This window comes from Python bivittatus, unplaced genomic scaffold, assembly GCF_059951505.1.
Source record: "Python bivittatus isolate LINGU-HERP-01145 unplaced genomic scaffold, Pbiv_v1 ctg000580_np1212, whole genome shotgun sequence".
NCBI classification, from domain to species: Eukaryota; Metazoa; Chordata; class Lepidosauria; order Squamata; family Pythonidae; genus Python; species Python bivittatus.
The window spans coordinates 14,895,588-14,919,575 of NW_028277087.1; positions in this window are offsets into that span (position 1 = coordinate 14,895,588).

Here is a 23,988-nt window from a genome sequence, read left to right on the forward strand (position 1 = left end):
GCTTCATGTAAATATTAAACTCAGGAGGAGAGATCCTCAGGCTCTGTAGCATCTTCCTGGTCAGGGATTTTGGATTTGATTTCTCCCCTCCCATCAACATAAATTGGAGGAAAAACACCATAACACCATGTGCTCCACTTGCAATGATCCAGAAGAATACCATGATCAATGGTATTGAAGGCCACTGAGAGATCAAGGAGAGTTAAGATAGTTTAACTCTGGATGAAAGACCACCAGTGAATACCAAGGCTATATGCTAGACTAGGAAGTTGGAAAAAAAAGTCCTAGAAGAAAAAACATAATGGATGTGTCCATAAAGTCACTAGGAGTCAAACTCAGCTCAAGGGGATTTTTGTTGTTTCATCAGGGTGTTACCTTAGCATGGATGAGGTCAGTTTTAAGCTTCCTGTTGAATACATTAAGATCTCTCTCTTTGCATACCATGAAGAATGTTCCAGCATTCTCCCAAGCCAGAATGGTTTCTGGTCAAAAGAACTAATTCACCTAGGAAGTTCTGGGTAATTTTCATTCAGTACTTGGCATGCAACTAAATACTCTGAAACAAAACTCACCACAATTCCATTAATATCTATAGAAGAGAAGGTTGTACAGGGGAAGAAAGTGAGGGATTTTGTCCATGTATTGAGCTGGTTTTCCAGTTGGATTTGGGTTTATTTTTAATTGCATGAAACTGATCTTTGAATGTTTTTCAGACACGGCTATTCCTGCCCAAACATTCACCTGACAACCCTACATTTGGGCTAGAGACAAACACATATTTGATCTAATATTTAGGAAACTGGTCCCATAATTCAGTAAGAACTCATTTCATTAAATGTCCCTTCTCCCAATTTAGTTTTTCTGATTTTTCTGCACATTTACTCTTCCATATGCATACAATTACATAATCAGTTTCAACCCCAAGCCACAAACCCATTGGCAAGGAATACCTCTTCACATATTTCTATTTGTTTTACAGTCATACATATTTAGGGTTTTGCAAAACATTCTCATATAAAATATGAAAAGAAATCAAAATGCAAAAAAAAACTTTTCCGACAAGCTCAGATTTAAAACAGAGTTGGATGAAAGGGCATGCTGTGACTTTATGGTTTTAAGAAGCTTGCCTCAGACACTCTCCTTTCTTTGAAGAAGAATAATTCTGCACAGCAGTGCTTATTGAGTGGAGGTCAAAAAAGTCAGGATGATGGCTATGAAGTCCTGGCCTTTTTTTAAAATGTGTCTTTCACTTTTTGCCTTTTAACTACAGTACTACCATCCTACACAAACCTCTGCACCGCTTGAATAAAATGAGCCACTAAAAATGGAACAATTTGCCCATCTGGTATTTGAATGTTATCTCTTCTAGCAGTCTGGGCCATTCCAGCTACTTACCATGCTAGCTAGGAATTCTGGGAGTTGGAGTCCAAACTTCTGGAGAAGCCCAGATTGGGAGAAGCCTGAATTCAAAGAGCAGCTCCCTGAGGGGCAAAGATGAGAGCCATTTCTTTTAAGGCAGCAGCAAAAAGTGTTTCTGAGGAAAAACAAAATGGCAGAAACTTTGATTATCTTCTTCCTCACTTCAGAATTTTGCCTCACTCCCCAAAACAAAGCCTAGATTATTTGAAGGTGTAGAAACTGGTTGGTCAAATTGAAAGAGTCCTAGTCAGCCAAGGGAAGAATTTCAAGAAGGTTTCAAGGTTGCTGCCCTCTAGGTGGATGATTCAGCCAGCATTTTGTTCTGTCAGCCTTGCAAAATAAAATGCTTGGGCTTTCATTTCCACACCCATGCAATCAAGGGCCCACCCCTTCTTTTCAGCCCCACAATCATGGCTACCATCTTGACCTTTTTTTAATGCTCCTTTCAGGTGCTCCTGAGAGGAGAGAAGAGTTTCCAAATTTCCCAAACTACAGTACTCTTTGAAGCAGGTTCAAAAGGTCACTTTGAACATCCAAAATTGTATGGGCAATTCCACTGGGCAGAGCAACATTTTTCAACTTTGGCAACTTTAAGATGTGTGGATTTCAACTCCCAGAATTCCCCAGACAGAAATATGCAAGAAGTATTACCTAGGCAAAGGGGGCCGAAGCATTTTTTAAGTCCTAGGAAAGAAGATAATATTCAGAAGCCACTCCGGCAAGCACTCCCTGATTCACTGTAAGAGGGAGGGGAGATACAGCACAATCAGGCTTGCCATTCTGTTATTATAGCCTATCTCCACCCAGAGTCACCCGTTGGGGGAGATGGGGGCATACAAATTTAATTAATTAATTAAGTCTTCCTGTGAAGTTGATTTTCTAGTCTGGTCTACTTAGTGGGGCTGACACATTGTGATCCTCTCAAAATAGGCAAGGTTTGTTCAAATTATATTGACATGATTCTTTTGAACACCATCATACATGCAAGGGAAATGGGTCTACCCAATTTCAGCACTTGGCAATGAAAGCAATGCTTGAATTGAAAATAATGTCATCTGTTATCTGTTCTCAGCATCTATAATCACCTATAGCAATTATCAGCAGAAGAATCATGAAAAGGGACATAGAAACTACTGTATATACCAGCACCAAAACTACCCTCAAGTTTCTGAGAACAAATTTTGTCACTGGTACTGCTGGGGATATATCATTGCAGGGACGAGAATTAAAACAAAATCCAGGTAGGGTTCATCCTTCTGCAGGAAAAAATATACAGGTCTTTCTCACTTTTGAAAATGTAGGATACGTATGGGGCTCTTGGCTTTTTCCTTTCTTTTTCTACTGAAGAAATGTGTCACACACAGAGAATAATCTGGATCCACTTCTCCTTTTTCTGCACTTCCTAGAATCACCAGGCAACCAGCAACAATTATAATCACAGTCAGTCCAGGGAGTGCAGCCTTGCTGGCTGGGGAATTCTGGGAGTTGAAGTCCATACATCTTCAAGTCGCCAAGGTTGAGGAACCCTGCTGTAGAGAAAGGAAACAAAAACCCCACAGTACTATGACCACACTGGACATTTTTCCTATGAAACAAAGAAAAAGCCTATAAATCTGCCCACTTCATACATTTTCAAAAGTAAGCACATCATCCCTCACTCTCTAAACAGAGCAGAAAATGTATACATATTTTTCATTTTTTTCATTCTTTCATTCATTCTTTTCTTATATAATGTTTCCAGTGCTTTCCCTCTTTCTCCCTTCATGATGTTTCACGTTTTTCTCTTCAGTTCTTAAAAGCAAAAGTTTCAAAGGATTTTTCCTTGAGCTACAGAAATATTGATCTTTGTAAATGTGCAGGTTTTTTAGTTGTTTTGTGGAATGTAAAAGCCATAAATGTAAGGGGAGATGGATATTTTCTAAATTGGGCGATTTAATAATTGTATTGCATTTATTAATTACTATGGTCCTGCTAAGGACCTTCCAGATGTTTTACGTAAGTCGGGGCTGCTCAGTCAGTCTTTGTGGTACCATAACCACTTAAAATAACATATGAATTTGTGTAAACCCTCCACCATGAATAATGAATTTGTGTGTCTCATTCTTCCTCTCACACGCACACATACACACACACCATGAATAAGTATAGAAGAAATTCCTCTCACAAATTTCACAAAAGGATTGTTTATTTCGGTACCAGAGGCTGCAAGGCTAACCTAAAAGGGGGTGAGGATGCAACCTCTCTATATACAGTCAGGTCCAGAAATATTGGGACATCGACACAATTCTAACATCTTTGGCTCTATACACCACCACAATGGATTTGGAATGAAACAAACACAATGTGCGTTAACTACAGACTGTCAGCTTTAATTTGAGGGTATGTACATCCAACTCAGGTGAACGGTATAGGAATTACAACAGTTTGCATATGTGCCTCCCACTTGTTAAGGGACCAAAAGTAATGGGACAGAATAATCATCATACATCAAACTTTCCCTTTTTAATACTTGGTTGCAAATTCGTTGCAGTCAATCACAGCCTGAAGTCTGGAATGCATAGACATCACCAGACGCTGGGTTTCATCCCTGGTGATGCTCTGCCAGGCCTCTACTGCAACTGTCTTCAGTTCCTGCTTGTTCTTGGGGCATTTTCCCTTCAGTTTTGTCTTCAGCAAGTGAAATGCATGCTCAATGGGATTCAGGTCAGGTGATTGACTTGGCCATTGCATAACATTCTACTTCTGTCCCTTCAAAAACTCTTTGGTTGCTTTTGCAGTATGCTTTGGGTCATTGTCCATCTGTACTGTGAAGCACCGTCCAATGAGTTCTGCAGCATTTGGTTGAATGTGAGCAGATAATATTGCCCGAAACACTGCAGAATTCATCCTGCTGCTTTTGTCAGCAGTCACATCATCAATAAATACAAGAGAACCAGTTCCATTGGCAGCCATACATGCCCACGCCATGACACTACCACCACCATGCTTCACTGATGAGGTGGTGTGCTTAGGATCATGAGCAGTTCCTTTCCTTCTCCATACTCTTCTCTTCCCATCACTCTGGTACAAGTTGATCTTGGTCTCATCTGTCCATAGGATGTTGTTCCAGAACTGTGAAGGCTTTTTTAGATGTCGTTTGGCAAACTCTAATCTGGCCTTCCTGTTTTTGAGGCTCACCAATGGTTTACATCTTGTGGTGAACCCTCTGTATTCACTCTGGTGAAGTCTTCTTTTGATTGTTGACTTTGACACACATACACCTACCTCCTGGAGAGTGTTCTTGATCTGGCCAACTGTTGTGAAGGGTGTTTTCTTCACCAGGGAACGAATTCTTCGGTCATCCACCACAGTTGTTTTCCGTTGTCTCCCGGGTCTTTTGGTGTTGCTGAGCTCGCCGGTGCGTTCCTTCTTTTTGAGAATGTTCCAAACAGTTGTTTTGGCCACGCCTAATGTTCTTGCTATCTCTCTGATGGGTTTGTTTTGTTTCTTCAGCCTAATGATGGCTTGCTTCACTGATAGTGACAGCTCTTTGGATCTCATCTTGAGAGTTGACAGCAACAGATTCCAAATGCAAATAGAACACTTGAAATGAACTCTGGGCCTTTTATCTGCACATTGTAATTGGGGTACTGAGGGGATATCACACACCTGGCCATGGAACAGCTGAGAAGCCAATTGTCCCATTACTTTTGGTCCCTTAACAAGTAGGAGGCACATATGCAAACTGTTGTAATTCCTACACCGTTCACCTGAGTTGGATGTACATACCCTCAAATTAAAGCTGACAGTCTGCAGTTAACACACATTGTGTTTGTTTCATTCCAAATCCATTGTGGTGGTGTATAGAGCCAAAGATGTTAGAATTGTGTTGATGTCCCAATATTTCTGGACCTGACTGTAGTTGTAGAGCTATGCAAATGAGAATATATATGTGATTAGATACAACAGCAAAATATTTGACTGGGTGTAGCGTTAAGTGTTTAGCAAGGTAATAACGGTGGAAATATGAAGCAATCAAGGCAGGTCTACAAGGACAATGCTGGTTTTAAGAGAACAAAGAAGCAGCATTTCATGAATGTAGCTGCTTTCCAGAGCAGTGGTTCTTAACACTTTGGTCTCAGGACCCCTTTACATTCTTAAAAATGCATCAGGACCCCAAAGAGCTTTGGTTTATATGGATTATATCTATTGACGTTCACTGTATTAACAATTAAAACTGATAAATTTTTAAATATTTATTTATTTTTCACAACCCCCCTGAAAGGTTCTTAGGAACCCTCAGGGGTCCCCAGACCCCACTTTAGAACACTGCTGTTCTAAAGAGTTATTTTTATCTTGTGCTGACTTTGCCTCCCAGAGCCTCTGGTTGCCTTTTAGTATCTTTTAAGTGGTTTATGGCTGACCTGACAGGGATTTTTGTTTCTCAACAAAAAGGGAAGGGGTGTTCTTATTTATTTCTCTTGTCCTAACCAGTACCATATTTTCTTCTAAATGGGCATATAAATCACAAAGGAAGCAAGTCATTTCATGGGCACCAGAGGGGAGGAGATGTTTCTCCTAACTGAGAAGTAGCTGCCAGGGAGACTGCCATCTCCATATCCTGAAAGCAGCCAAGCTGAGAAAGTCTAGTACAGTGTTTTTCAAACTTGGCAACTTTAAGAAGTGTGGACTTCAACTCCCAGAATTCCTCAGCCAGCATGCATTCTGGAAGTTGAAGTCCACACATCTTAAAGTTGCCAAGTTTGAAAAACATTGGTCTAGCAGATAGGAGATATCTTCCAATACTACAGTGACAATACGTCCTTTATTATAAAGGACAGTGTTTTATTTTAGAGAGCTGTCCTTTAGATTTATTTATTTTTCAAAAACTCACTTTTGTCCTTTATTTTGGTCATTTAATTTTTACTGTACAAATGGTACCACTTAATGTGCAGTCTTTACATTCAGGTGAAAAATATGGAAATTGAATTTTTTTTTCAATAAATTCACATATACTCTTTGATTTTAAATATTTTTATTAGAAAATGCATTTTTGTAAAGTTTTTCTTGGTTTTGCTCTTGAATTTTCCTTTGTAAAGCCAAGTTATAAACATAAACAATTAAAAAAATTTATCCTTATGAATCTCTTTCAGATTGAGGATGAGAACTTACCCCAGAACAACATACAGCTTTGACATCTGCTAAACTGGAACTGAATTCTCTCTATGCGTGGATGAAGAATATTCACTGAATCACATCAGCTATGACAATAGGAGCGAGGGAAAAGACCTGATAAATTACTGGCCTCTCAATAGAAGAATAGCAACAACAAAGTAATTGTGTTTGTTCTCGCAAGGATGTTATGGGTAAAATATGTAATTATTTTGATCTAATAAGTCAGTCCCTGGAGATAGCTTTTAATCATATTTAATACTATCGGTCTTCCAAAGATTACACTTAGATGAAGCATTTTTACAACCTGCACTTTTTCCACTTCAGGAAACAATAGATAGTATTAATTCTGTGAAAACAGGAAAAGCTCCTGTTCCTGATGACTCTTGAGTGGTATAAGACATTTATTGATTTGTTTGCTTGCTTGCTTTGGCTACTAATGAAGGCTTTAGAATGATATTATTTTAAATGAAGTTTTCTGATTTCCTTAATTAAGGTTTATGTAACTGATTCTGACAAAGGCTGATAAAAATTGTTTGCTCATACCTGAGGGTATCAGCCTGTCCCACCAGAGCAAATAGGGGAGGCACACTCCAGGACCTTCCCCATAAACCAGTGTGCTGGCTGGGGAATTCTGGGAGTTGAAGTCCACACATCTTAAAGTTGCCAAGGTTGAGAAACACTGCCTTAAACGTTGCCACCTTGCAGGTCCTCAGAAGCATGCCTTCTCCATTCCTGCCCCTATCCTAGGGAACACCCTCCCCCTCATCCAACGGGCCCCCATCTGGGAGTTGCATCAGGGAAATCCGGCTATGGCACCTGGTTTTTGGTTTTACTGGTTTTACGGTTTCTTTTCTTTTTAATGTTGCATATATTGGAGTTTTTTGCATATATTGTTTTATGGTGGGGTTGGAAGCCGCCCAGAGTTTGGCTTTAAGACGGGCAGCTCTACATATGTTTTAAATAAATAAATCATCTGGTGTCTTTGTTAAAATGGGATGCCAAGATTTTAACAGTGACTACTTGGCACATCGATTACTGATTCATATATTTCCTATAAGCTCAAATGTATCTATAGAAACTTGTAAAACTTGACATTTTACTTGGTATTTGAATTATTTTAAATAGGTTGGAATAATTATCCCAAAGAAAATATCTTCATTTATAGCTATAAGTATATCGCACTGCTTATCTCAGATCAATGTAGATAAAAAAGATGATCAAAAACCAATGAGTTTATGGAGAAAGATTAATGTTATAAAAATCAGTATTACATCAAGACTGATCTGTATATTTAGAGGAATTCTAAATATACAAATTTATATTTAGAACCTTTAAAATATTTTAAACAGATTTATAAAAATTTTAAGGGAAGGACAATACCTTAGATTTTTTAAATCCAGATTAAGGTTATCATTTTATGGTGCAGCTTTTTTTTTTAATCTTTCCTGCCTTTCAGCTTTATCACTAAACCTAACTTTTATCTTCTATGGAGGCTTAGCACTTTTTTAAACAAAGATCAGTTCAGTTTCCAGCTGAAAGGCATATCTGGAAGATGTTTCGATAAAAACATCACTTTGATCCCTATATGCCAACAATTTGGAATTTATAATTATATGAAAATCTATGAATTTATCAACCATGGAGCCTAGCACAAAGAAAAAGATTATTCTTTTAAATATTTATTTATTTACACAATTTATTCACTGCCTCAATTCAAATGGACCATAGGCAGTTCTACCATGGAAAAACAGTACTGTACCGTTGAGGAGGTACCGTTTTGGAATGATCATATACGTTCCTTCTCTGCTTATGAACTTGTTTTTTATCTATGTAATATGAAGTTTTAACAGTATTATTCTGTACGGACTAGATTTGCTGCTGTTCTTTGTTTTTTCTATATTATGATTTGTTTTTTTCTATATTATGATGTTGTTTTGTTTTCTTCTTCATATCCTTTTTTCCCCTTTCTTTCATAGACTCAAGCAACCAAAAAGAAAAACCTTAAAAAGGAGTAAACCCCACTGGAAAAAAAAAAAAAATCCATTACTTTCCTGCATAAGCCTTTGGGCCTCATTCTGGTTTCGTGTAATCATTTATCAAATACTTTTCATCTGAAATATGTCTCTGAGATTCAATTACTTTGTAAAATCAATATTTGAGGTTACAGCTTATGCATGAAGAAGTGCAGCTCTCGGGAGCCAGGCACCGGCTCCTGTACCATTCCATCTTCAAGAGTCAATAATCTATGCATGTGTTGTGTTTCCCAGCTGCAAAAACAGTGTAATGCTTTGGTAAGTTTTAATCACCTGGAAGGGGTCAAATGAACCCAACTCCATTATTTCTGGGCAGATAGGAAGCAGGTGATGATGCTACTCTTCCTACTTTTTTAAAACTAATGATTCTGGGCTCCAGTAATATTTGCTGCTGGGCGAAGGTGAGAGGGGAAAGACAAGCTTGAAAGAAGTGAGCTGCAAAATCAAGAGAAAGCATTTTACAAGAGCTCAGCTTCTCCCCTAAATTCTAAAAATTCTAAAGTTCAACCACGAGGCTGCCTCACATGACTTTCTAATATGGAAAGATATATGGGTTTATTGAGAAAGCAGTCGGCATGCAATATATATGAGTGCATCTGAAAATAACATGCTGATTGAGAAATGTGAGGAATGCACGATGAATGGAAATTGTATTAAGTTACATCTGCTATTTCTATTATATTCCTTCTCTTCCCATAACTCACAAATAAAATATATATTGGAATACTGATTTCAATTCAGAACATATTTTAAAAGTGAAAGCACACAGCAAGGGTATAAAGTTAAACTACAGGTGGCTGGCAGAATCGGTGACAGAACCCTGGCTGAACCCATGGGGTAAAAGCCTGCAGGTTCCAAGCATTTTCTCCCAAGGGTTCTTACACCCTGGCCATGTGTAATGGGCAGAAGGAAGAACCTTGAGGAACCGGAAGATGTACCGCAACCAAGACAGTGGCCAGATAAAAGAAATCTGAGTTTGGGCCAGAACTGTAACCTGAGTAAGTGTCTCAGACAAGACCCTCCGTAGCTCACAAAGATAAAGGGAGGGAAGAGGGAAGCACATTCAGACTTGCAAGATTCTATTACTATAACAGGATGGCCCTCAAAACGCGGTTTTGCTAATGAGCTTGGGGATCCCATGATAGAGAGGAGCCTGTTAGATGGTTGTATGATAGTTAACTGATGTACTCTCTGTATGCTTTGCTGCCATTTTGTCTTCTTTTATCTTTAATTTAAATTGTGGTTTTTAATGGCTTTTATATATTTTGTTTTATTATATATGCTGTTCGGGGTCACTATGTGAGATGGGTGGCTACACAAATGTGATAAATAAATAAACAAATAACCTTATAATAAAAGCAGAATTAACATGCATGACTTTGGTTTCCTAGACTGGTCTACCTTGAAGGGTTGACACCAGGCCTCTGGCTTTGGGGTAATGGCCTGTTAGTTCCTGACGCCATCTATCTTCTAAAGGGCTCATCACCTGCCATCTTCCCCCTAACCCCAGTATGTGAGAAAGATAAGGCTCTCATAACTTGTGCTGCTTTTCTGGTAATTAAAAGATTAAAAAAGAAAAAGTGAAATAACACCTATAGCACCATCTCCTGGCCATATAGCATCAAGATGTGACTGAAGAAATCAGTTCTTCTTCCCTGCCCCACTCTACACCCTGGACACATAATCTAATTTCACAAGAAATAAATAAAATGAAACTTTATTTTTAAAAAAAATGAAGAGGAAAATTTAAAAATTGTTTTAAAATTATATATTAAAAAGCAAAAGTTTCAAAAGAGAATGAGATAGGAAGGAAGGAAGGAAGGAAGGAAGGAAGGAAGGAAGGAAGGAAGGAAGGAAGGAAGGAAGGAAGGAAGGAAGCAGGCAGGCAGGCAGGCAGGCAGGCAGTTTAATGCTGTAGTACAAATAGGATTTTCCCATCTCAGTCCCCATAAAGAGATGGGAGATATCCAGGTATAATTGTTTCAAGAACATTGTAAAGAAGAAAATACTAGATTTTCTGGAACATTTGAATTCTCTTGGTTTATTGAGTTTCTATTGGTAAGGAGGATATACTCACAACAAAACCAAATGCGAAGCTCTCAAAGAGTAAAGATTTTTCTACTCTTTTGGAGCTAAATACTCAATTCTAACATCCTGCTAAAGATTTGCAAACAGTAGATCTGAGCTATTTAGCAGTTCATGTTTTTAGTTATCTTGATAAGCATGCAAAATTATCTGCTGAGCTTTTATGGAAGTTACCTTATGTTTTTTGTTGTTGCTGTTTTTTCTGTGACAAAGCAATCTCCATTATTTAAGTAGATAGTCAATAATGTTACAGGAAGTGCAGTGCAGAGCAAATGGAAGCATTCTTTAAAGCAGGTGTCATCCTCCCTTCAAATAAAGAAAACAAGTACCTCTGCATCGTTCTCTACCCTATCAAAAACAAGAGCAGACACATTTTTTTATATTTTCCATTTGCAGTGCACTCTTACCTGTCTCCTGAGAAATCTGTATGCAGGCCAAGAAGCAACAGTTAGAACCGGTCACAGAACAACCGATTGGTTCAATCAGTATGAAGGCTATATACTGTATGACAAGGCTGTATACTGTCACCCTGCTTATTTAACTTATATGCAGAGTACATCATGAGAAATGCCAGGCTGGAAGAATCACAAGCCGGAATCAAGATTGCAGGGAGAATCATCAACAACCTCAGATATGCAGACAATACCACCCTAATGGCAGAAAGTGAAGAAGAACTAAAGAGTCTCTTGATGAGGGTGGAAGAGGAGAGTGCAAAAGCTGGCTTGAAACTCAACATTAAAAAAACTAAGATCATGGCATCTGGACCCATTAATTCCTGGCAAATAGAAGGGGTAGAAATGGAAGCAGTAACAGACTTCATTTATTTGTGCTCCAAGATCACTACAGATGGAGACTGCAGCCATGAGATTAAAAGACACTTGCTCCTTGGGAGGAGAGCTATGGCAAACCTAGACAGCATATTAAAAAGCAGAGACATCACCTTGCCGACAAAGATCCGCATAATCAAAGCTATGGTTTTTCCAGTAGTAATGTATGGCTGTGAGAGCTGGACCATAAAGAAGGCTGAGTGCCGAAGAATTGATGCCTTTGAACTGTGGTGCTGGAGAAGACTCTTAGGAGTCCCTTGGACTGCTAGGAGGTCAAACTGGTCAGTCTTAAAGGAAATCAACCCTGACTGTTCATTGGAAGGATTGATAATGAAGCTCAAGCTCAGATACTTCAGTCACCTAATGCGAAGAGAGGACTCTTTGGAAAAGACCCTGATGCTGGGAAGGATTGAAGGCAAAAGGAGAAGGGGACAGCAGAGGATGAGATGGTTAGATAGCATCACTGGAGCAATGAGCATGAAACTGAGCAAACTCTGGGAGGTAGTGAAGGACAGGAAGGCCTGGCGCTTTATGGTTCATAGGGTCACGAAGAGTCAGACATGACTTAACGACTGAACAACTACTACAACTACTACTTGGGGCTGCCCTTGAAGAACATTTGAAAGCTACAGCTGGGCCAGCTGGGCATATTATGGCATATGGTCAAATGAGCATATTGTGGCATGCCATCACTGCCTGCACTGCCATGTGGCAGTGTAGACAGTGATGGCATGCCACAATATGCCCATCTGGCATCCTTGCTCGGCAAGCTGCAGTGTTTACCAATTGGCTTCTGGGTGCAATTCAGGGTGCTGGTTACCATCTCTAAAGCCTTTCCTGAGATAGGGCCTAACTGAAGGAACGCCTGTCTCCAACTGTTTCTGTCCATCTAATGTGATCAGGCAAAGTGGGTGCACTTGGGTCCCTTCAATTTGGGTGTCATCTATTGGGATCTAGGAAGCGTGCTTTCTCTGTCACAGCATCCCCTGAGAGATCCAGATGGCTCCCACCCTTGAAAGCCATTGAAAACTTGCTATTCTCCAGCTTTTTTTTTTTGTAATCATAGAGTAAGACTTAATTTTGTAATTGTCCTTGTATTTGCTGCAAAAGAAATTGAAGCTGCTTCTTTTTATTTTTTCTTTTTGTTCTCGTTTTACATTTTTCTTACTTCTTTCTTCTTCTTTCCTTTCTTTGATCTTTTTACTCTTTATTAGTTTGTATTAGTTTTTATGTTCTTTATTAAAAGTAAATTGTATTAAAATCTTTAATACAATTTACTAACAAAAAACTTGCTATTCTCCCAGGCTTTTAAGTAGGGCAGTAGTTGAGCCCCTGTAGGATATTTTTCTTGTTACAGAGAGTTTACCTTCTAGATGCTCTTGATTTGTTTGCTTGTTTGTTCGTTCATTCCTACTTTTTAAAGTGTAAGCCACCCAAAGTCATTTGGACTTGGGCAGCCTCTAAGTTGAATTAAATTAAATAAATACAATTTCGCACCATTTCTGGCTTCTCTTCTTACATGGGGAGAAGTAGATTGTTCAGATATGCAGATTGAGTCTTACTGGGAATGAGAGGAATTGTTAATTTAAGTTGCACCAGCAGTTCTTTCAAAGTTTGCAACAAGAAGAAACAACCTGCAAATGTTGGGATCCCAATTATTTATTTGTTTTTATCAAAATTGTATGCTGCCTGACTCCCAATGCCTCTGGGTGGCTCATAACTAAAACAATGAAAATACAATAATAACCATTAAAAAATAAAATAAAAGATGGCGAGAATGACAAACCATACAGGGGAAAGCAAAGGGACTTCACTCTCTGATGCCAAATGTCTGGGCGAGCAGCCAAATCTTCAAGGCCCTCCAAAATGCCAGTAGGATGGTAGCCACTCAGATCTTGGACAGAAACTCTTTCCAGAGGGACAGACAAGACAGATGCTGTGGGAGACAAATAACCAGGACCTGTGCCATGTAGAGCTTTATATGTAACAACCATCACCTTCAATCTCACCCAGAAGCAAGCTGGCAACCAGTGCAGCTCACGAAGCAGAGGTGCTACATGGCATTCAAAGGCATGACCATAACTGCCCACACTGCTGGCCTAGATGGAGTTTTTAGGTGGTCTTCAAGGACAGCCCCAAAATAATTCATGGGAATAATCCGTTAAAGCCAAAACTGTCTCCAACCTTTATGAAATGCCTTAGTAGGGGTGTGGGGAGGAATGAGAAGATAGCACACATGGACAAAACAATGTTGTCTTAACAAATCTGGAATTAATTTAAATTGTTATACCAAGGTTGCGAAAAATCAAGCACAGCCAAATTTGATAGGATTAATCCTAAACATCTCACTTAAAATATTTAACTGGACTTTTGCTAACAAACCAGTGCAGCTCAAGGGGCATCAAACTGAGCAATTTTATCAATCAACATGTTTGTTTCAGTTTCATGGGTTCCCAAAATGGCACAGAATTAGCCATCTTTCTTCGCTGCAAAAATTTAAAATTTGGTCCAGGGATCCATGAAATGTAGACGTATCAACAAGCAAGTCTGAGTAAACGATGCCCAGCAGCAGCTCTTATTTAAGCATTCTGTCCTAAAATCAATGCTGCATGAAAATGGAAAATGTTTGCCATTTTCCAGAGTAGCATGTTAATTAATTATGTCCTGACCATTTCTCCATCCTGAACCGTTTCCCATTTAAAAAAAAAAAAAACTAATATAAGATGAAGGAGTGACAATTTTTTAAAAAGTACTTATTTTATAAAATTACGTCTTGTACTGTTGGATGCTTATACACACATAACTTCAACATTTGATAACACTGTTAGATTTGCAATCATTTATAAGCAAATGATCCATATAATAAGCTCATTTTATCTGTTATCCTTAAATGATAAGCTTTCCAATTATCTGGAAGAGAAATTACTATGTGCTGCTAATTACAGATTTTTTTTTCACTTTAAAACAATTAGCTTATAGCAAAGTCAAGACAGAAACTGAAATTGGATGTGTAACTAGCCAATCTGATGTCAAGGAAGTCACTTCATCAAGGAGGTGTAAGCGCGGCCATTACATTTCCTCCTTTAAATGTTGATTCTGACATTTTCAAATATGGAGTTGCCAGTTCAGCTTCAGGTGCTTTGGACCCCATAGCATTTCATTTTGTTTGGCATCAAACACTGTGTTTATCTTTTTTTTTAAAAAAAACTAGATTTTCTTCTAAATAATTTACCTTTAAAAAGTCATACTTTGGGAAATTTTCAGTTTAGTTTGCATTCCAATCAATCCCTATATCCAAATCAGAGCAAGGTCACAGGTCTCTCAATTCAGCTAGCAAAAAGTATAGCTTGATATTTATGTACTAGACATCAGCCAACATTAAAAAAAGAAAAAACAGTCAACTAGGAAAAATGGGATAAAAGGCAGGCAATAGCAAGGAGAGAAAGAAATATGAACAGGCAAGAAATGACATTATATCTATCTATCAAAAGGACACAGAACTTTCCAGAGCCACTGAAAATAAGACCGTGGGTAATTAGCAGGGACAGTCCCAAGGGAGTGGACTTTGGTCATTCTAACTTTAACCCTTACATGTACCTAGCAGCAGCAGAATAGAGGTGGAAAGCAGGAAACCAGGTGATCCCTTCTCTATGCTGCACTATGAAGAAACAATTTGATGGTCATGGATGATATATCCAGCAGTATTCCTTTCACTGAAAATATGTTAATGGAGACTGAGGAGTTTTTCAGTTCAATCTTCTTTTTTCAGGGTTGATCATCTTATATTCAGGATCATCTCCCTTTTGTATAAACACAGGATGAACAGGTTGATACACGGTTAGCAGGATATGGTTTGTTTTATTTATTTATTTAGCCTGCTTTTATCCTGCTTCAATTTGTTGCCTGAACTAACATTTGATGTTAGAGAGACTTTGATTGATTGATTGATTGATTGATTGATTGATTGATTATATGCCATTAAGTTGGTGTCAATCTTTAGCAACCACACAGATAGAATTTCTCCAGGAGGATCTGTTCTCAACCTGGTCCTTCAGGTCTTCCAACAGTGCACCCATCACTGCTGTAACAGGGTTCATCCACCTTTCAACTGGCCATCCTCTTGCCCTTTTTCTTTCTACCTTTCCTAGCATTATAGACTTCTCTGGGGAACCAGGTCTTTACATAATGTGTCCAAAGTAGGACAATTTCAGCCTGATTATTCATGCCTAGAATGAGAACTCAGGTTTGATTTGTTGCATGATCTTGACTGCTGGTTCCTTTACCATTGATAATTGATCCTAAAAGGCAGAAACTATCCACCACTTCATTGTCAATTCTAAGGCTTTGCTGTACCTGTTGTCATTAGCTTGGTCTTCTTTATATTTAAACATAGTCCCATTTTTTCACTGTGCCCCTTGATTTTCATTACTAGAACTTGCAGGTGCTTTGCATTTTCAGCTATCATTGTAGCACAGACTATTTCTTCCTCCAATTTTAAAACCATGTTCTTCCAATCTAGATTCCCTCAATATATTCTATATTCTGCATATACTGTAGGTTAAATAAATAAGGGGAAAGTATACCTTTTCTTACCCCTTTCCCAACCTGGAGCCAGTCTGTTTCACCATGTTCTGTTCATACTGTGGTTTCCTGATCTGTGTATAGGTTTTGCAAGAGAACAATTAGATGTTCTGGGATTCCCATTTTTCTAAGCACATTCCACAGCTTGACGTGATTGACATAATCAAAGGTCTTTCTATAATCAATGAAGCACATACTGACTTCTTTTTGTTATTTTTTGGCTTTTTCAATTATCCAGTGTGCGTCAGAAACAATGTCTCATGTTCCTCAAGCTTTTCTAAAGCCAACTTGAACATCTACCATCTCTTTTTCCTATCTAGGGCTGTAATCTGTGTTGGATGATCCTAAGCATTATTTTGCTAGCATGTGAAATTAAGGATATTGTGTGATAATTTGCATACTCTGTTGCAGATTGATGTCCTCCAATCTGTTTTGGCCACTCTGTTCTCCAGATTTGCTGGCATGGCTTGGTTAGAACCTTTACTGATTCTTCTTCTGTTGCTTGCTATATTTCTGTAGATATTCCATTAATTCCTGTAGCCTTCCAACTTGTAATGACCAGAGTGCTGATCTAACTTCATCTTCTAGATTGTTGTAAGTAGAGAATATCTCCTAAGATATCTTGGATGTCTTTACAGAATTTCAGTATATTCCTTCCATCTTTGTTTGATCTTCTTAGAATCAGTTACTGTCTGATGGCATCCTTTAGCCTATTAATTCAAGATAGGAATTTCCTTCTGAGTTCAGAGATCTTTTGGAAGTCTTTCCCCTTTTTTCCTTTCTGATTCTATCTTTGAGGTCTTTACAGATGTCACTGTAATACTGCTTGTCTTTTCTAACAGCTCTCAGAAATTCTTGTCAAGTTCCTTCTTGAGATCTTTATCTTTATTGACCTTGATTCTCCTCTCTTCTTGGCAATTTCCATAGTTTGTTCTGACATCCAGTTTGCTTTCTTCTGTTACTGAGTCTTGACAATCTTTCGTCTCATTCATCCTTAACAACTTGATTTCATTCCACAGTTCCTCTGGTTTCCAATCAATGAATTTTGAAACTTCCATGTATATAGGTGTTTTGGTTGTTTGAAGTCTGTGCCAACTTCAGCATTCCAGTCTCCAATTACAAGTAGCATGTCTTGCTTGCATGTTCTGTCAATTTCAAATTGAACTTGATCATAAAACTCATCAACCTCCTCTTCTTCTGCATTGGTGGTTGGACCATAAACATGAATAATCATCATATTAAAGAGTTGTCCCTGGAGCCTAACTGATATTATTCAGTCACTGATAGCATTGTAGCCCAGTACTGTTTTTGCTGTACCCTTCCTAACTATAAAAGCAACACCATTCCTTCCTTTTTTTTTCATGTCCTGAATATTAAACAGTGTGATCTTCTGACTTAAAGTGTCTAATCCCAGTCCATCTGAATTTGCTGATGCCTAAGATGTCAATTTGTAGTCGTTTCATTTCATCTTTCACTGTGTTGGGCTTCCCTGTGTTCATACTTCTTATATTCCATGTTCCCACTGTAATTCTACCTTTGCAGCCTTGAATTTTCTTTTCCTGTATGGCAACATCAACAACTAGATGTCCTGAAGGCTTTAATCTAGCTATGTAATAAACAACATTAGTACTCCAAAAGATCCTCAGCTCTTCCTCATAGCATATTGAGTGCCATCCAACCTAAATGACCCATCATCTGGCATTCATTTTATATTTTTTATCCATGTGGTTCTCTTTGTAAAGCACATAAGTGGTTTACCCCTGCCTTCTCCCACGCAGTATGAATTGATGCTGTTGCCACTGTCACTAAGATGAGCATCTTCCTATATCACTGCTGCCCAATCTAGGTGCCTGCTTGCTTTAGCTGAGCAGTTGGGATGAGTGATCCTGCTGGGATTATATATTCTTGACATATACTCCTGGCATTCTTCACTCATCCCTCCCAGGAACACCCACCATCACCGCCACAATAAGGTAGCACAGGAGGATTTGGGGAATATGGTTGCCCATCTGTGTGTTTCTGTACATCTTCACTCATACATGTATGCATATACACAGCTGTACATGTGTAGCCTGCCACTGTAGAAATGGCAGGACTAGTTGATGCTGTTCTCCCTTCAGATTGATTTATTTATTTATTTATTTATTTATTTATTTATTTAATAGATCGTATCACTGGCTAGATATAAGGCAGAGCTTATTCAGAAACACAGGCAAACCCTGAGGGTAAAGAAAGTAGATTTTATTTTTAAAAGAAAAAGACAGGATCACAACCCTCAGCTCTGGAGCAGCAGCTGATTTCCTGATGGTTTCCAGTAACAGAGATAAAGCAAGCCAAAGTCACGATACAGAATGAAGATTTAGCAAACTATTTTGGAAGCTTTTGAGAAGAAAGATGGGGCAGGATTTGAATGGGAAACACTCAAGTTTCAGTGGCCGGGGCTGGCCAGGCAAGGGCCAAATGGACATATTGGATTTGTATTTAAGGATGTGTAAAGGCTGCCCAACTTCCAAAAGACTCTGTACAGGATCAGTATTATCCAATAAAAGAAAATGTGGGGGAGGGCTATTTCCCTTTTTCAGAGGAGATGGAAACCTGCACACTTGGCTTTGTGGGTAATCTCAGTTACTTCAAAGATCATGGAAAGCAATGGCTGTCACAACTTATAAAGGCTTCTGGTTCTGATTACAGATTGAATGGTGCACTCAGTTGCTGCATTTCATACTACCCTCTCTTACTGGCCTCACTTTTGTGAGGCACAGATCTATGAGCAATTTGATGCTGTGGATCCTGAGGAAGTGGATAGGGCTCTCTGTGACATCAGTTCTGCTACCTGTGGCTTGAATCCTGTCCTACTTGGTTGGTGAAAGCTGCCAGTGGAGTGATAGGAGGCTGAATAAGGGTGGTGGTCAATTCATCCCTGGGAGAAGGAGTAGTGTCCCCTGCAATGAAAGAAATGCAAATAAGGTTTTATATATGCCTGTATCAATTGTTTATGAAATAAATATGCCCCAAATCCCTTCCAAAATCTCATCTAAATAGTAATCTAATAAATATTACAATTTATTAGGAAGTAGCAAAGCAGAAAATTCTGAACTAAAGAAAAGAAACAACTACACTTTTTCTGACAATTAACCCTGATTGCTGATCCATCTAGGTCGAAGATTTTCCATTTCCCTATGGACATTATACAGGCCCATCCAATTCAAGCTTCTGCTGAAAATGTGACACCATTTCTTCTAGTTTACCTACATTGTGCTGGGCCTTCTCACATGTACTTAACCCACCCATTCAAAATCAGGGAGGACAAACTATGTAAGAAGGTGAGTGCTCTGTTAAAGCTTTCATAAAGAGGTGTTTGCATGTAAGTAGCTGAAATCCATAGGAAATGGAGTCCATGGAGGCCAATGGAGACCAACGTAGTTCAGCTTTCAGCCTTTGCTCAGTCTAAAGGACTGCTCTTGTTCAGTGTTGCCTAAACATGGAAGATTGGCCTCAATAATCTCATAATCTTGCTCAAATGAATGGATTTAAAACAAAGGAGTACAATTCTAGTCCATTTTTTTAACCCAATGGAAAAGGCGGCTCTTCTGACAACTAAGAGGTACTTCTGTTGTTACACGATGACAGCTGTGCATTTTGAGAAAACAGCACTTCATCTCCAGCCTGGTGTGAATGCATTTTGCTCAAACCATTGCTATCCAAGAAATGATGATAGTTTAGTATGCCTCCAGCAAAAAGCTGCTTGCAAGAGAGGATGGATGAATGAATGAATGAATGAATGAATGAATGAATGAATGAATGAATGAATGAATGAATGGTCTCCCCTATTAAGAAATCGCTGGGGTGAAGCCCATTGTTGCAGATGGATGTCCTTGTCTGTACACAGATGATGCTTTGGGATGGAAAGGCTCATAGATAGTGGGATCAAGAGGGTAGCCTAAGACAAGAATGGGAGGTCAAGAGCTAAGCATGTCAGTTACAAGATGAACTGAAGACCTGAAATCAGCTATTTATGTGGCACTGGAGGTAACTAAAAAGAGCAAGAGATGGGGGGCAGTTTAATCCCCTGCAGTGATTTCCAAATGTGATTACCTAAACAGCATGTGCAAAATCCCTCATTTGGTTGCTTAATTAGCTGGTAGACATATAAATGCCTGCTTTATGCATCTGTGTGGTAAGAGGAGCATGCAAATTGGGGGATTGGAACAGCACATTAAAGAGTCAAGCTGGCTGGCTGGGGAACTGGCTAACTACAGTACATGGAAGAGCTGGCAGAAGGGAAAAACAATCAGAGCTGATCTTCAGAAGAGTCATTCTTTATAGGGTATAACTAAGGGGTGGCAACGATAGAGGTGTAAAGTACGCATCCAAAATCCTGCTGCACACCAACCTTCTTAAAGTTACATCCCTTCCCCCCAACTGCAATCATCAGGTATGCTTTTAAGGAGTCAAATGAAAAACTAAATGATCAGCTTGTTCAGGGGCCTAATGTGGGCAGCAGGACAGCATGGAGGCAGTGTGTTGGAAGCTCCTTTATTGGCCTAAACTGTGGGGTTTAAAGAAAAAAAAAGCCTTTAAAGCCTCGTGACAGCCAGTGTGAGCAACTGGGCTCTCTCTGGGGCTCAGGTTCTAGGGTTATTTCCTAATTCTGAATGCATAATTAAGAAATAAAAAATGCTACCATAGCCAACCAAAAATTTGCCTAGCGTCGAAATCACTATTCACAGCGTCTGTCATATCCTTGTTCCTTCTCAACAATACATGGGTTATTTCCAGACAAGCTATTACCCATGCAGTTGAAGAAGCTTTCGGGAGCGAGATTAATTACCCAAGGACATCCCAAAGGAGCTTCCTTTCTGAAAAGCCTGGGACTGCAACTCATTCTCCTCCAGAACTATATGCCAAGCCTGAAGAAGATGTCCCTTCTGATACATTTTCCTGCCAGCCCATCAGTGCTGCCACACAGAGGCTCTTCTGTAAGGGAGGGCCAGTTGCTCTCCTTGGCTTGATTGGCCTCTCCTATACATGCCCTTCTAGACTGGGAGACCCTTCAGACAATCACTTACGCCCTGATCACCTCACACCTGGACTACTGCCATGTGCTCAACATGGGGCTGCCCTTGAAGACCACCAAGTCCAGAATGCAGTGGCACAGGCAGTGATTGACATCCCTTGGTGTGCCCATGTAACACCCCTGCTTCATGAACTGCACTGGTTTTCAGTTTGCTCCTAGGTGCAATTCAAGATGCTGGTTGTTAGCTATAAAGCCATACATGACATAGAGCCTGGCTATTTGAGGGACTGCCTGTCTCCCATAGTATCTGCCCAGTTGTTTCGTTCTGGCACGGTTGGCACACTCTGGGTTCCTTCAATTAAGCAATGCCATCTATCAGGACCCCAGAAGTGCACCTTCTCTATAACAGCACCTCCCTCTGGAATGAGGTTCCCCCCATGATCTGGGTGGATCCCATCCTACTGGCATTTTGGAGAGCCTTGAAGACCTGGCTCTTCATCCAGGCCTTTGGATAGGACAGGTGGAGCCCCTTTCAGGGAATATGTATGTATCTGTTGATGCCTGCTTTTGCCACCTTTGCTTCTTTTATTGTTGTATTGTTCTTATTGTTTTGTAGTTTTTCATTTTTTTTTTATGTGAACCCCCCAAAGTCATTGGGAGTCAGGCAGTGTACAAATTTAAATAAATAAATAAGTAAGTAAATAAATAAATAAATAAATAAATAAATAAATAAATAAATGCTGCCCATAGGATTCCCAACTTCTTTTGATAAACAAGGACTTGCGGAGTTGGATTTTCCTTCCCTAACTACAGGATGAGGGAGAGAAATCTTCCTTCATTTTTGCCCACAGTGCTATAAAAGGAAACCATATTTGGGGGGTGGGGGGTATAAAAACCTGTTCTTTCAGTTACAGAGAATATGTGTAGCTCAGAGTTTAGTTGTTAGGTTCTTGGTGTTCGATGCATTGTACTGATGAGGTTACCAAGAATGGTAGCAAAACATCTGAAAGAAAAATGCCAAGCTCAGAGAACACCAAGAACCCAAGTTATCCTGTGGCACCACCCTGAAGAGCTGCCATAACAGCTTAGCAAGTTCTCCGAAGAGGCCTGCCTGACTTGCCACCAGCTACCTGGAGACAACTGAATGTGCCACAGCCACCACACAGGCACAGCTGGGCCTGGAGCAGCAGGAAAGACAGTTGTGTAGGGAACAGCAGCCAGGATGAATTTTCCACCAGGATATGAGGCTGGATGCCCGTTGCGACAAAGGAAGCTCAATTAAAAGGAACATGCAGGCAATCAGCTTTTATGCTTGGAGGCAACCTTTTCTCATGCAGCTATCAAAGGTTGCATTTCTCTGGGATGATCTTTGGGAGCTAGGAGAAGGCAGGGCTGCTAGAGTCCCAAGGGAGCAGCCCACCCTTTCTTTCTGCTATCCTCTTTTTTCTTCTGACATTCTTAGTTTGCCCTCACTCCTTTTCTCTTCAGCTGGATTCATACCTGCACTAAACCATAATTTGAGGGGTGTCCACAGGGCATGGTGAAACAAGTCAAGATGGTGGCCGTGGTAGCACTTTACCAAGGGTTTTAACAGGCAGAGCTTTGATTGCACTGTTGTGGCCACCATCTTGACTCTCTTCACTATGTCCTGCAGACACCCCTGCATAATTTGCTTTGGTTGAACAAACCATTGGGACACATAATCCTAAACCATGAACCACAAGGGCTGGATTCACCCAAGATGCTGGACCAAGCTCATACAAACCAAATTATGACAATGCAATATGCGATCCCAGTCTCCCTCTTTCTCTTTCCTCCCTTCACTATTTCATTTTTACCCATTCTTTCCTTAACACATTTACACCCTTCTTCTCTCACTCTCAGGTTTTATGCATCACACTAATCTGTAATCACTGTCTGAACTAAGTCATTCTGATTTATAAATCATTTTATTTGGTTTCTCATAGTGTGTAGATCCAGTCAATTGTTGCTAATTCACTAAAACAATGTTAAACAAACATGGCTTAGTGTGATATAAGTCTCTCTTTCCCTTCCTCGAAAGCTTCTGAAAACTAAGACAGAAAGCTGTCTGAAGCCAAGAGGCCACAGGCTGTCCAACCAGGTTATGGAATTCCTCACAATATGTATAACTGAAGCACATTCTCCTAAACTACAGCTATATGGAAAGAGAAGTTGGTACAGAACTACAAGCTTCTCAAAAATCATCAGTTCATTTACTGTGGCAGGGAAGTCTGTGGGTTCAAAAAAGTCAAGATGTTGGCTGTGATCATGCAATCAAAGTCCTGTCCTCTTTTTACATGCACTGCACACATCACACACAGACACACACACACACACACACATGCTCACACACAGAAAGGGCCAGGGCTTCAGTCACACAGCTGCAGCTGCCATCTTGACTTCCTTTGAGCACCCCTTCTGTAATGATGCTTCCATTGCACATGAAGACTCTACCGCAGCATTTTTCAAAGTTGGCAACTTTAAGATGTGTGGACAGCCTTCCCCCAGATTTCACCTCCTCCCACCACCCAAACCCTAGGTGTTTTGATGGGCAACTTTTCCACCCCTACAGAAGCCAGTTGCTGTTTTAAGATACACTGTTTTATGCCACCCAGAGTCACTTGTTTGTGAGATGGGCTGTCATATAAATTTGATGAATAAAAAAATACATAAATAAATAAATTTTCCTTACCATGAAAAAAGTGGCAAGGGAAGAACATGGGAGAACAATGATCGTTAGCTGTCATTTTTCATGCTAGAAGGAGCACTCCATGGATCAAGGAGAAGAAAATAAAGCCACACAACACTACAATACTCCTTATGGTTGTCATAGGGATAGAGCCCATAGCAG